Genomic DNA, 14,446 nt, shown 5'->3' with positions numbered 1-14,446 from the left:
CTTTCCCCCTGCCTGCTGGTCTTTGTCTTTTCCCCGCACTTACATTCCCAGAGGTGCCCTGTTTCTGGATGATGTCCTGTGGTGGATCCATTTGAGCCAGCTGGAAGCAGCTTTGTCTTACATGAGGCTGTCCCGTGCCTCTTCCCACAAAAGCCAGCCCTGCAGTCCCCTGCTGCCAGCACCTTGAAACCTGAACAGAATGCACTACTCTGCAAAATGGGAGGTATGCTGTGAAGTTTGTTCTGGTCTGTTTGAAAAGTGGGATTGCCTTTGTTCTGAAGAACAATTATCTTGAATATGTCAGTAGGAAAAATTCTGCTATATTTAAGAAAAATCAAGATTAAACATACTTTTAATTTAAGGTGGAAACAGTTATGATTTCTGTGGCTTAAATTCTCAGATTTGGATCATGCCATAGGGAAAATTCTACCATTCTCAATTATTTTCTCCACAGGTATTGCATTATTTTATATATTATAGTACCATACCCAAAGAACAAAATTCTCTGGTATGGCCTTCACTAAAAAAGCTGTCAGGAATATGTATAAATATATAGGATATATTATCTCAAGTTTCAAATTGCTCAAAATCTCCATGAAAAGCAGGAATGCAGAGTCGTAAACTGATTTGAATATTGTTGACATGAGGCATTGTTTGCCATATATCTGTGCTATCTCATAGAGCTGTTACAAAACACTGACGTTCAGTCTTTATTCCTCATCTGCATAAACACAGTGAGCAGCACAGACCCAGCTGGGTGACCTAAGGTGAGAGAAAGCACCACCCGTACACTGGCTTTGGCCTGGACAGTGTTAGATTTCTTCACAGCAGCCAGTATGGGACCACATTTGGGATTTGTGCTGGAAACAGCATAGCTAACACAGGGATGTTTTTGTAATAGCTGAGCAGTGCTTGCACAGAGTCAAAGCCTTTGATCCCTCTCACCCCACCTCACCAGCAAGCGGGCTGGGGTGCACAAGGAGTTGGGAGAGGGCACAGACACAACAGCTGACCCCCAACAGACCAAAGGATATTCCAGCCCATATGGCATCATGCTCAGCAATCAAATCTGGAGTAGGAGGGAAGAAAGGGGAAGGTTCAGAGTTCAGGTGTTTGTCTTTCCAAGCAACTGTTACTTGTGATGGAGCTCTGCTTTCCTGGGGATGCAGGAACACCTGCCTGCCCATAGGCAGTGGTGAATGAATTCTGAGTTGTGCCTTGGTTGTGAGTGTAGACTTTTCTTCATCTATTAATCAGTCTTTATCTCAACCCACAGGTTTTCTCACTTCTAATTCTTCCAATTCCTACCCTATCACAATGTGGGAGGAGTGAGCAAGAAATGTGTGGGGCTCAGCTTCCAGCCGTGCTTAAACCACAACACCCCGTAGAAAAATTAGGGAGAATTAAGGACTAAAGAGAAAAACAGAGCTGTTTTATTTAGAACAAAATATCTACAGAGAAGCTATAATATCTGAAAAGACATTTGACTTTGCCCAGAGCACACTCTGTGCATGGCCCAGGATTGCCTTTTGCCAATCCGTTCATCATCCATAAAGTGATTGTATTTATCCTTGGGCTTGGCTGTAAGATTGTGGCTCTATCTTGTGAAGATGCCATCTGCTTTTTACTGGCACTGGAGTCAGTGGTCTGGCACCCTCACATAGATGGTGTTTTCAGAAAAAGAGCAGAGTGCTCAGTCCCAGAGTGCTTGGGACAGACAGGGATCTGTCACTGCAGGCAGGTATCTGCCCTGTCTCTGGATTGCCTCTTGTCTTAGGGGTTTGAGGGTTTCTCTTCTGGAGCACCATCTGACTCAGTAACATTTCAGCAGCATTTATTTTTCACAACTGTCTCTCAAGAGTCACAAAAAGCACTTTTTTTGTGGATTATGTCCTTGATTTGCAAGGCGAGATGTCAGTTGTAATGTGAGGACAGTTTTATCAGGAAGATCAAAGACAATCTGCAAGGCATGTGATGAAGAAATAGTTTAAGACACATTTTTCTTTGGACAATATATTTTTTACCACTTCTTTAAGTACAACGAATATTGTATTGACAATTCTCAGTATGATAAGCCAAACTTTATGATTTTGTTTTGTCAGCATTGTTAAGTCATTGTTTACAGTGGTTTAGCTGCTGATGGATTTTCTCAGATGAACCACTTTGAATTAATTTGTCTTGTATGATGTGAATTTTTTGAATGTTATATTTTGTAACAAGACAAATGTGGATTTGATAACCTTTCTTGAAGCATTAAACTTGTATTTGTTGCAGCAAGATGATTCAGAAGTTACCCCTTATAATTTATTTAGATCTTGCTCTCTGACTAACACATGCATCACAAACACAGAGAGAAGAAAGGGAATAACTGAAGGTTTAATTGCAAGTATCTTTTATCACAAATCAGTAAGTATTCACATGGCCATCTTATCTAGATCTAGTTCTAGACATTGCTCAGTGGTTTTGGGTTTTTTCTCAAGTTTTGCATCCACTTGGCTACACCTTTACCAGGTGTGAGGATGATGTTTGCCAAATCATGTACACATGTATTTATATTGAGAATTATAAATAAAATTTCGAGAAATTAGTTTATTCATTTCAACTAGAAAGAAGGTATAGTTTTGTCCATATAAAAATAATGGTCATACTAAACACAAATGTGAGCACAGATTTTTATGAAGGAAAATATAACAATGGTAAATAATAAAAGATCATACCTTATTTTGCTTTGGTCAGTGGGGAGAAATTGAGAATTAGAAATCTGCCATTTGCTAAGTGCTGGGCATTTGACACTACAGCTTTAAAAGTCTGTTTGTTTCTATATGAATGTTAGTGTTTATTTAAAATTACAGATTATTTCTGTCTCAGATCTTGGAAATTTAAGCACCTAAAGATCCAGACACTTTAAAAATAGATATACTTTACATAGGTGTATATATATGCTACTAGCTTTAGTTTACCATTTGATTTTGCAGGTGTTAGGTGACTGCTCAAATAGCAGCAAGTTAAGTGAGCAACACAATGTGCAGACAGGAGTGAAAGGAGTGTCTTCTGTAGCCAGACTGCCTTAAGCTGTTTAGAGAACTCCCCCTGTGGCTGGTACAGATGAATGGGCATAATTAACATGAATCTCCAGATGACAAATACATGATTACGCATTCAAAAACTTTGCTTTTATGTTACTAAGATCTTTGCTGTGATTGTTATATTTTTTTCCTTCTCTCTGTTTCACTTTGGGGTATCTTAAAAATAACTAAAAGATTCTTGTTCACAAAATAATAACAAGCTAATGAGTTCTATATTAGGCTTATCATAAAATTCAGATCTTCCATGAATAAGGAGCTCTAGGTAATGAAATAGAAACTTAAAGACCAATCAATACAAATTACTAAAGATCAAGTAAATACAATGAAGCATACAATCTAGCACCACTGAGGTTGTGATGGCAATAATTCAATTTTTCTCCTGCAGAATTGGGATGATTTAAGCAGGCTATATGAATGTTAGGTAAAAAATGGCATGGCAATGTATATAACTCCATAAGCAACAATGAGATTTTTTTGGCAAATATCTAATTAAAGCAGTAAGTCCAATTCAACTAATCAAATAATGTGGAAGCCACATTTTTCTCACAATCACTAATTTTTTAACAACAACATAGCTCTGGATGAATCAAGTAAATCAACACCCCCGTGAAAGGCACTTGGGTGGTAGAAGAGTTACTTAGGTACCACGTATTATTGTGCTCAAAGAGTTTGGAAAACAGCTCAAGAGAGTTGTTACCAGAAGCAACACGGTTTCAGGAATTCAGGAGAAGCTGACAAAGACGCATCCTAGAGAAACAGTACTGATTTTTCTTACATAATGTATAGTGCAGAGTCCTGATCAACATAACCCCTTTGGCACACTGAATATTTCAGTAAAATATTTACCCATTAGAAAGAAAACATTTGAAAACACTCTGAACTTTGTGGAGAAGCTATGCTTTAGAGCTGTGAAAGGGGAGATGAAATATAGCACTATTCAATAGGCCAGTATTTTATCTTAGATTCTTAAGAAGTATTTAAATTCTCACTTCTGCTGTCTGTACTCTGCATATAAGCTCATATAAGCTTTTAAGGAAAATTAGAATTTTCATGTATTCAAACCTAAGAAGGCAGTCCTCCAAAATCCCTTATAACATACAGCTTGCTCTTTCTCCTTTAGAAACACACCTATTTTGATTTACAGGCCTGATGGTCTGTCCTTAAATAATTTTATTTCAGAAGTTACTACTTTTCTCTGTCTATTGAGCTTAAACTCTTTTGTAAATAATCTAACTTTTACTTCTAGTCAATCAGTTTTATTGAGCATCTCTTTTCTGGAATGGGAGATCCTCTGCTACTCACCTTCTCTCCTATGATAGAAAGAGATAACCAGACTGTGGTTTTATATTACTCACAACCCTTTATAATATATTACAACCCCTCACAATATATTACAACCCCTGCTTCTCACAGTTGATTCTATAGGTAAAGTATTCAGGCTTCCATTTCATTACTTTTTTGTTCAAAATCTGGCTAATTAGGGTAAAATCACCAGAGATTTGAGTTTGAATTAATCTGGGCAGAAAAGGAAATCTGAACTTGGGCCTCCTACTTTCCTCAGAAAACACTCTGTTGCAAGGTATTTTAGAAAATACACCCACAGCCTCCTCCTCTTTCTGTTCTTTTTAGGAAAGTATCAATGTAACTCCACAGCCTTACAGCTTAGTTCTGTCAGTTCATCTGAGAATACCATCTAGGCTGAAGTTTCTCAGGGCATGAAGTGAAACACAGAAATTCAACATCCTGGCTAGACCTAGTCATAAAATAGCAATCAAGCCACTTGAAACCAGGACAATTTCAAAGATTCATAAAGAAGCAGTTCTGGTCATATAAGCAGCATAAAGACTTGCTATAAGGTATGGTCTGTCTTTACATGGTAGCTAAGCAAGATTTTTCAGAGTGACAGCTTTACCTTGGTGGGTGTTTTCAGTTTACAACATATAATGCTTTTAGATCTGGCCTTTACAAAACAGCAGAAAGCATCACAGCTTTCTGCAGGGTAAATTAATGACTGAATAGACTAAAACACTTTACAAATAGGTAGTGATAAACTGAAGGAGGAATTTAGTCCACTAAAAGAGCAATGATACTCTACTTCTCTAGGAAGCAAGCATGCTTAAATATTGCAACATCTATAAGCTACCACTGTCATAACAAATTAAAGCAAACACTTTCCTGCTTTGAATAGAGACTGAGCAGCTGCATGACTGCAGCCATATCACTTAACACAGGAAGACACACTGCAGCAATCAGCATTTTTAGAAAGCCCATTCTTTTTGTAGCTTTTTGGTTTCCCCACCCTTCTTTAATACATCTCTGCTCATCAGAGTTGAGGGACATTGGCCAAAAAAACTTGTGAGAAGATTTGTGCCAAATTAATTCCCTATGACCACTACAGTTCCAATTAAGATGTTATACTGTAATTTTTTGACACTGCAAGTAGTAGTCACAGCCTAAGGCCTAACCATGTACAGATTTAACAAGGAATTTAATCTGTACACATGAATGAATTTATGCATTAATCTAACCTAGAGCTAAGTCTTTACAGTCATATCATTAGCATAGTCACAATCTTCTTCCAGCTGTGGTTACACTGGCTGAAAATTAGTCACCAGACCCAGAGGCAACTGTTGTCTCTCTGACCTACCATGTGAGTATTCCCCAGGACTTTTTATTTAAAAAAAAAAGAATAAAAAACACTGCTTAAGAAATTAAAATAATATATGCACGCTAATTTGGTTTATGTGGACTAAAGTGATCCCACAAGCACCTGAACTGAGGGTATCTGAGGAGGCAGTGGCCACTGGCCCCAGTGTTCTGGAAATGTGTAACCCTGGTTAGCAGGGTAGCAGAAGAAAGAGAAAATGTGATGACACTTTCTTATTTTTTCTCTCTGTAGGTTTAAGGTCTGGGAAACCCATTCAATCTTAATTACTTATTTATTTACACATTTATTGTTAAGTTCAGTAAGAATTTTGATTTATCTGAAATTCCATTTTGCCCAGCTGAGATAAATTCCTTGACACCCCTTACAAATTAACAGAGATTAGCTGTGGGAGACATCAATCTGAATAATTTTATGTGTAGAGCTGCCACAAGATGATTATGCAAACAAAATCATTTATGGTTGTTACACTATTAAAAACTATTAATCATCTATGAAATTATGCCTTTATCTCATCTACATGATAAACCAAAGAATCATTTAAGAAATCCTAAAAATGTAGAACCAAGTCATGCCAAATTACATGGTAGTGCAATTGTGGCCAATTATAAAGCTCAATATTAATTTTTGTGTATACCTATAATATTCTATTCACTCATCAAACTGAGGCTAATTAAGAGGAAGACATTTTGGCAGTGAGCCCAATTAGTTTTAGATAAGACATGAAGTGATAATATTTCCTCTCTCATAGAGAAATCCCCAAATATAAGCATTCAAAGTAGATATGTCATACTAATCCTTTTGAGTCAGAAAACAAAATATTGTGATGAGAATAAATTTGAAGAGTAGATGAAAAATCAGATGCAGTTTTAAACCTGAAGTAGAAATAGTTGTGCCTAGTTGGCCTATATACACTAGAAAGAGACAAAAGATATTAACTCAATTGACTAAAAGAGCTATTGTGCAGCCTAGCCTAAGCTCAAGAATCTAAGATAGGAAGGAATAAAACTAGGCACAAAAAGAATTAATGGAATTTTAAAAATGGAGATTTTTAGCTATTAAATACTTCTTATTCAATTGGTAAGCTTTATTTTATTTATCATTCGGACAAGTTATAATCCTGAGCATTTGGTATGCAAACAACACTTTCCTGAAAGTTTGTAATAAAACAAACACTTGAAATTAAACCATTAGTAAAATGGTTTAAAAGAGGACTTTTTATATAACTATGATAGCAGACACTTATGCTCCATTTTTTATTTTCCAAGTGCTCCATTAGCATTCACTAATTGAAGAAGGTTCTGATAAAGGATTTTGATCAAGTCCACTACATAAAGCTATTAAGGAAGCTTGGTGATTGCTTGATGAAAATAAAATTGTACTTATGCATATAAATACTTATATATTTAATATTTAACTACAATCAGTGGTCAATTCACATATTTTGTAAGTAGTTGCAGTGTCTTGAAACAGGGATCAATTCTATCAGGCCTGCTCTAGGAAGGCTTAAGCATATCAATAGCTTGGTAGGAGGCAAACTCACATTAGTAAGGTCTTCTGCAGTGAAAAAAAAAAATCCAATTTATTTGATGCAGAGTACTCACAAAGTTGTTTATATATTTATTTATCACCTGAGGGACATGTCTGCACTTCAATATTTCAAATTGGTAAACAATAAAGAAGAGAGAAGAAGCCAAAAATTAGCAGTTTTTAAAGAGATCTTAAGATACTGTTTTTGCATATATGCAAGGAAAATACGTAGTGCATTTTTATGTGATTTATTTATCTGATATTCTGAAATGAAGGATCTTTATTTTATTGGAAATGTTTTGACTCTCCTGATGTATTGCAGTAAAACACAAGATTTTTTATTACAGAACTAACATATTTGTCTTTTTGGGTAGGTATCCCCATTTGACACTGCACAAAAGTCATGGAATGCCATTCGGAAAAAGTTTAGATGGGCCAGATCAGGCACAGATAAACTCAGTGCCTCCATTAGCCAGAAGCTGTATGCTCCAAGAGCGACAGTTTCATGTTCCAAGAGCAATTGCTTGAAGACACAGCACCCAACACATTAACTATCCTACCCCCTCCCAATCACTAACCTTAGATAAAATTTTGTTTTTAGAGCTCCAAACAGAAGTACCAGTGTTCTCTTAGTTAATCCCCACTGTCTGGTGCTCTTTCCTCTAGAAAATTACCTTTACTTTTATGCTACTTGCCTGCAATTCTATGAGTAAGAACATTGGTAATAACTAGTAAATCTCTTGTTCATTCATTCTGAATTGCATGGAGTGGATACTATGAGTAAAGGAAGCCAGGAATAATTTAGCACCTATTTATCATGGAAATAAGAGTCCTTTATAATCAGACCTTCAAAGATCAGAAGGATAATGATCTCAAAATAGGGCTTCAAAACATATCTTTTACTATGCGTCAGGATCCAGACATATCCATCATTAAAATATGTATTACAAAATCTGTGCTAAAAATTTCATAGCATTGATCCAAGAGACTTATCAATCATTATGATCACAAAGGGCTACTCAAGGATAACTGAAGAAGAACAAGTAATGCCACCAAGGTGATGAATTCAGGAGTGAATGAGAATTTGATGCAACACAGATGAAGTTTCAGGTATATCTGAATAGAACCAGGCTTGAATGTTGAAAAAAAGGAGTTGCTTTTGCTGGCACTGAACTAGGAAAAAAGTGCGGATGGACATTTGCCCAGTTTTGAGACTTAATTGATATAAACAGAGAATGTGAAAATAACAGATGTGTTGAGTAAGTTCAGGGCTGATATAGTGCTCACAGTAGCTGGTCTTAAAAAAATAAAAACTCATAACCGAGCAGAGAGGTTGAGATATTTTTTTTGTCAACAAAACTGTAAATAGCAAACCACCTGAGTTTTAATGACACAAGTCATTAAATATAAAGGTTTCCTTTTCTTGGTTTCAGGTCAGACAAATGAAATTTTAAAAAGTAAACATCCATAGAAAGGTAAATGCAAATTTCAAGATTGCATTTGGATAAGTATTTTCATATTTAGTGATTTTGGAATGGCAAAGCATCAATTAGATTAAGCTTTTAGCAAAATTAATCTTAAGAAATAACAGTACAATCAGGCAGATAATATTGTCTTTTTAATCTGGATAACATACATTCAGCTTTTCCTGTTTCTTTAGATAGAAAATAATTTGAATTTTCAACTCAGTGACAGCCATAAATGTCAGTGGCTTAGCATCCCATAGTTTTTGCAGTTATGTCTCTCTGCTGTTTCCTTCTTGCATCATTACATAGAAGGTTTGTTAGACTCATTCAATAGCATAAAATTATAGAATCATAGGAAAACTGAAAAGTGTCTCAGAAATTAATTTGATTTTGCTCATACACAAAAGAAAGACCTTTTATTTAGTATCTTCAGTGCTGAAGACCCCTCAGGCCTCCCAGACAGCCAGTTTCAGTCTTCATTTTCACTCGAAACTGAAATATTTCCACCAAATATTTTTTCTTTCTGCAGTTTGATGTAAATAGTATAAAAAGGGTATAGTAAATAGATGATCAAATTTCTCTCTGAACCAGCTTTCTATTGTTTGGCTTAATTTACTCTTGACATCTCTAGCTTTAAATACATCAAAATGTTTTTAATGCTTCCCCATGCTCTAGAAATTTCTAATGATGTAACTTATTAAAACTGTAATGCTAAAAATGAAGTAGAAATATGCTAAAGAGCAAGGTAGTCTTTACTCTTTCAGAATAAACAACTAAAGAGAAACCATGAATCATTATTGGTCCATTCTGTGTGTTCTCTAGAAATAGTTAAAACTAGATTCACCAAGAGTACATCTCCTTCTAGTATATTGGGAACAGCTACCAAGCTATTTGGTGTTATGCCACAGTCCTTTTTGGACTGTCCATGCCATTCTCATCCTTACCTCTGCTCCATTGAAATGAGAGATGAGGAGGAAAATTCAGAAATTTGAATCCAACTTTAGGTATCATGGACCTGAAATAATTTTTAAATTATTATTTTAAATTATTTTCACACCTCAAAATCTTGGAGTTGCCAATATCTGTCTAGCAACAGCCTACAAAGAAAGCTCTATCAAGTGTTTTCACTTTCAAAATTACCTTTGTCACTCTGATTGCATGTTCAAAAAAGACTTAGCAGCAAGGGCAGAAGCCATCTTCATCTCATCCCATTACCAATATCCACTAAAATATCACAGAGATCATGTCCCACAATCTCCATGCAGCTCTTCATCCTGCATCAGTATCATTCTGGTATCAAACTCTTACACTAAAGTATGCAGATGTTTACAGATCTGGTGATGTATTCGTCACTTCTCTGCAAATTCTTTGCACTCCTTGGCAATAAAACAACGGACAGCAAACAGAAGAAAAACTGACAAAGGCATTGGAGCCATGTGTGCCCTTTTCTATCACTAGACAGTCATAATGCAGCTAAGATAGACCAGTGAAATAGTTACTTCGATTTTTCAGCTACTTTGACATCTAGCACACTACAGCCTTACTTTTTCTTTTCTTCCACTGGTATAAGCTTGGGATAGCACTTAAAATGAAAGATGCTTGACCAGCATGAAAACATGGCAAATTTGTCTCGTGGCTTTGAAAGTCTCTCTTGTCCCTTCATTCTCTTCTCTATTGGACATTAAGTAACAGGCAATAAGTTAATTAATCACAATTATAAATTACAAGTTTGCTTTTTTTCTTTTATAGTAACTCAGTAAGTGTGTGAGGGTTTTTAACCAAGGAAATCCTTCTTACCCATTGCTATATTTCTGCATTCACAGTCTTGGTAAGAAATTATTTGACTCTGATCTTTGAGAGTATCTGAACAATTATTCTGAACACTTTCCCAAACAGCCAGACTCAGCCACGCTGTGAGTATACTCACAACACATACCCACACGTGGCATGGGAGCTACATCCACTTGCCTTGGCAATGAGTGGAGAAAAAGATGTGACCAAGAGGGCAGGCTTCTGCTTTTCACCAAGCAGATTCAGTACACCCATCCTCACTGCAGGCAGCTAGCACGTGGCACCACAAAAGATGCAGTTACCTAACAACTGAACTGTGGAGACCCAAATGAGTCATTTGTCTGATTTTTGTAAGACACTCCGAAAATTGTAGTTCATTAAACACTCAGCTTGGGTTTCATGTAGAAGGCTAGAGGCACCACCCATACATAACCTTGCACAACAGCTGCTTAGCAATCACTCCAGCATGTGTTTTCAAAGCATGAGCATCTGAAAAAAAAAAAAAAAAATCTCTGCAAGAAGGGTAACAGGTCTCATGAAAAGTTTAGATACCAGGTTTTATGAGGAAAGGATGAGGCAGCTGGGTTCGTTTAGTCTCAAGAAGAGGCTAAGGGGGACCTCATTGCTCTCTTCAACTGCCAGAAAGGAGGTTGGAGTGAGATGAGGGCTGACCTCTTCTAGCATGCCTGCAATGAGAAGACCAGAGGAAGCAACCTTCAGCTGAGAAAAGGAAAATTCATATTAGGTATTAGAAAATGTTTTTTCACTGTTAGGGTGGTCAGGCATTGGAATAGGTTGCGCAGGAAGGTGGTAGAGTCACCAGCCCTGGAGGTGTTTAAGAAGCATCTGGATCAGGTTCTGGGTGATATGGTTTAGGGGTTTAGGGTTTACAGTGAGGGTGAATGGCTGGACTGTATCCTAAAGGCTTCTTGCAACCTAGATGAGTCTGTGATTTATAAGACTGTAATTGCTCAGTTTAAAGTCTAATATTGGGGACAGCAGGAACAGTAAGTGAAACATTATTGATATTTTTGCAAACAAACTAATTTCCATGATGAGAAAAGAACCTAGGACTTTAGTTAGAAAAATATGAGTAACTAATAAAAGAGACATGAGAAAGATTAAGTGTTTTATTGTATAAGTATGCCTTGTCCTTAATTTATCTTAGTCTGTCCAGCTTTATTTATTTCCACCTCTAAGACTGATAAACCTTTCTGCATTAAGGAAAGTTACACCACTTTTTCTTCAAAATTACTCTTCCTGAGTTCCAATTTTCTTATGCTGTACAGTGCTATAGAGGTTAAACAATTTTCAATAAAAATAGCAAAAGTACTGAGTACTTTTAATGCCGTAGAAGTAGATTATGACATTTTATATTATTGCATTTCATGAACCATATGAACTTTTGCTTCCCTTTAAGAGCCCGAATATTTACAATAGTCACATGTGATCAAAAGTAGAAATAGTAAGTGTTGTCATACTTTTAATTATATGAGCAATATGAGAAAAGATTCATCTGCTTCTCTTTCTAATATTAAAAATATTTAGAGAAATAAATACTATAATCTATCATTCAATCTAAGAAAAAGTGCTACAGATGGAAAGGAGAGTAGAATGCCTACTGTAGGCAGACTAAAATACCTGAAAAAAATGGTGTAAAAATTTATTAAATTCTAAAATACTTGTCCATAGATATAATAATGAACACACTCACCTGCTGATTACCCAGACTGAAGACTAAGATGTTAATGTGACATGAACTCTCTGTAAAGGAAATGTATGTGAACCTCATACAACACAGCAAATAAATTAAATTGAATATTCTTGAAAATAACTTGCCTGCAATTTCACTATTTAATCCTCTCAATTATTATGTCTCAGCGTATCTCAGCCATTAGAATTGTACTTTTGAACTGTCAGACATTTCCACTTTCTATAGTAGTTTTCATTATGGCAAAAGCTCAATTGATTGAAATTAGCAGTTTCCTACATTTATTGTGCTTCACTGACTATTCGTAGTTTTAGAAAACAATGTATACTGTACAGTATACTCTTGTTATTCTTCAAAGAAATAAAACACTAAGCTGACTAAACTGATAAATTTTTTTGGCAATTTTATGCAGCACAGAATCATTATGCTTATTTTTCTTGCTAACTACAAATGATAATTATATTTGAAGTTACCATAAAAATCTATGACAACAAGTAATTCTACAGTCACCCAGCTAGCACATCGATAAACTAGTTTCATTATAGTACCACCAACTGCAAAAGCCATAATAAGAAAATACAGTATATTTGCCAATGTCACAAATGAGATTATATAGCAGTCTTTTTTGTAATGCACAAGACTTTTTTTTTTTCCAATTTGATGTATAAGTCAATTTTATCTTCCAGTTTACAAGTTTTCTATACATAACAACTGCAAGAGAAGTAAACATTATTAAATTACCTCTAACACTGTGAGCAGAATGCAGGAAAAGGCTATTACCTCCTTATTAATCCTGAGTTATGTAATCACAAGATAATAGAAATACAGTTTATGTTTTGAATTAGATAATGGATAATCCACTAGTGTTCTGATGGGACATTTGCCCATGGATGGTGATTAATGTACTAAAAGTTACCCATCTGGAGTAGGCATACTGCAAGAGTTTTAATTATACGAATAATGCACTTATTCATATTTGTTGATACAATATCAGCTGAAACAGAAAACTTAAATATTCCTGAAAAAATATGCACAAGCACAGCACAAGGAAAGATTTAATACTTAGCAGATGGCTAGTTCTGTAGAGATGCTTTAACAGATGGTTGGCATAAAGGTCTGAAAAAAAAGTTTACTGGAGTCTGAAAGTTATAATCTCACCAAACAAGACTCCTTCTCTATTCCCATGAACGTAATGTGTGGTATCACACTGTCTCAAGTAAATAATATGAGGTTTTATCTCATAACTGAAAGCAACCACTATTACCACTTTCTAAAACCTAGCACAGAAGTTAAAAAAAAATCCATAGCTTCCTTAGCACTTGTTGTTGCTTGTGTTTTTACCACCAGTGAAAGTATGTGTGCCTGTGCATAAACTTGACAGCAGATTTTTCCTCCTAAAACTTGGGAATCCTCCTGGATATGAACTGGACGTGGTACTCGGGCCATAGGTATCAGCTCAAAAGAAGCATCACACCCTTCTGTAGTGCTTTATTGGGTAACTCCACTGTTAAAGTTGTTCCAGTGTAGAGAAAAAGATTATAATCCTTGACAACCCTGAAGATTTCATGACTTGAGTGCATTAGATCTCTTGTCAATTCTACCATCCTCATGAAAACATTTTTTTAAAAAGAAGAAATCATAACATTTAAATACAAAGCCACACAATTTAAACTTACAATTTTTTACATTTTATGATTGCACTTAATTTCCATTGACTCATAAACAATCAAACAAAACTCAGTGGTATATAATGATGTGACATGCCTGTTGAAGCTTGCTATATACTTGCAAAAATCACCACAGAGGTTAACAGAGAGGCAAGCTGTCTTCAGTACAGCTAAATTTGACACATCTTGCCACAGAGAAAAATCTCTAAAGCAAATGGAAGATTCTTTACCAAAAAGAAAAATTGTCTATCACTTCTAGTCTATTTATTCCAAAAGTAGTGTGATTAAACTTTAGTTATATGGTCATTTGAGATGTCCAGTTTTTAAACATCAACTCTAACACAACGATTTCCCAATTTGTTTCCCAGTTGTGTCTACAAACAAAGCAAACTACCTTTCACTACAAGAAAAACTTTTTTTTTTTTTTTTTATTCCTAACCATTAGAATTCGCATGCTTTCTTTGTCCTGCCTCATCTCTAGATGCCCTAAACTTTAAGAGCTTTTTAGACACTGTTCCTCATTCTTTTGG

The sequence above is a fragment of the Passer domesticus genome, chromosome 3 (genome assembly GCF_036417665.1).
Source record: "Passer domesticus isolate bPasDom1 chromosome 3, bPasDom1.hap1, whole genome shotgun sequence".
In the NCBI taxonomy this organism is placed as follows: Eukaryota; Metazoa; Chordata; class Aves; order Passeriformes; family Passeridae; genus Passer; species Passer domesticus.
This window is presented reverse-complemented; position numbering follows the sequence as displayed.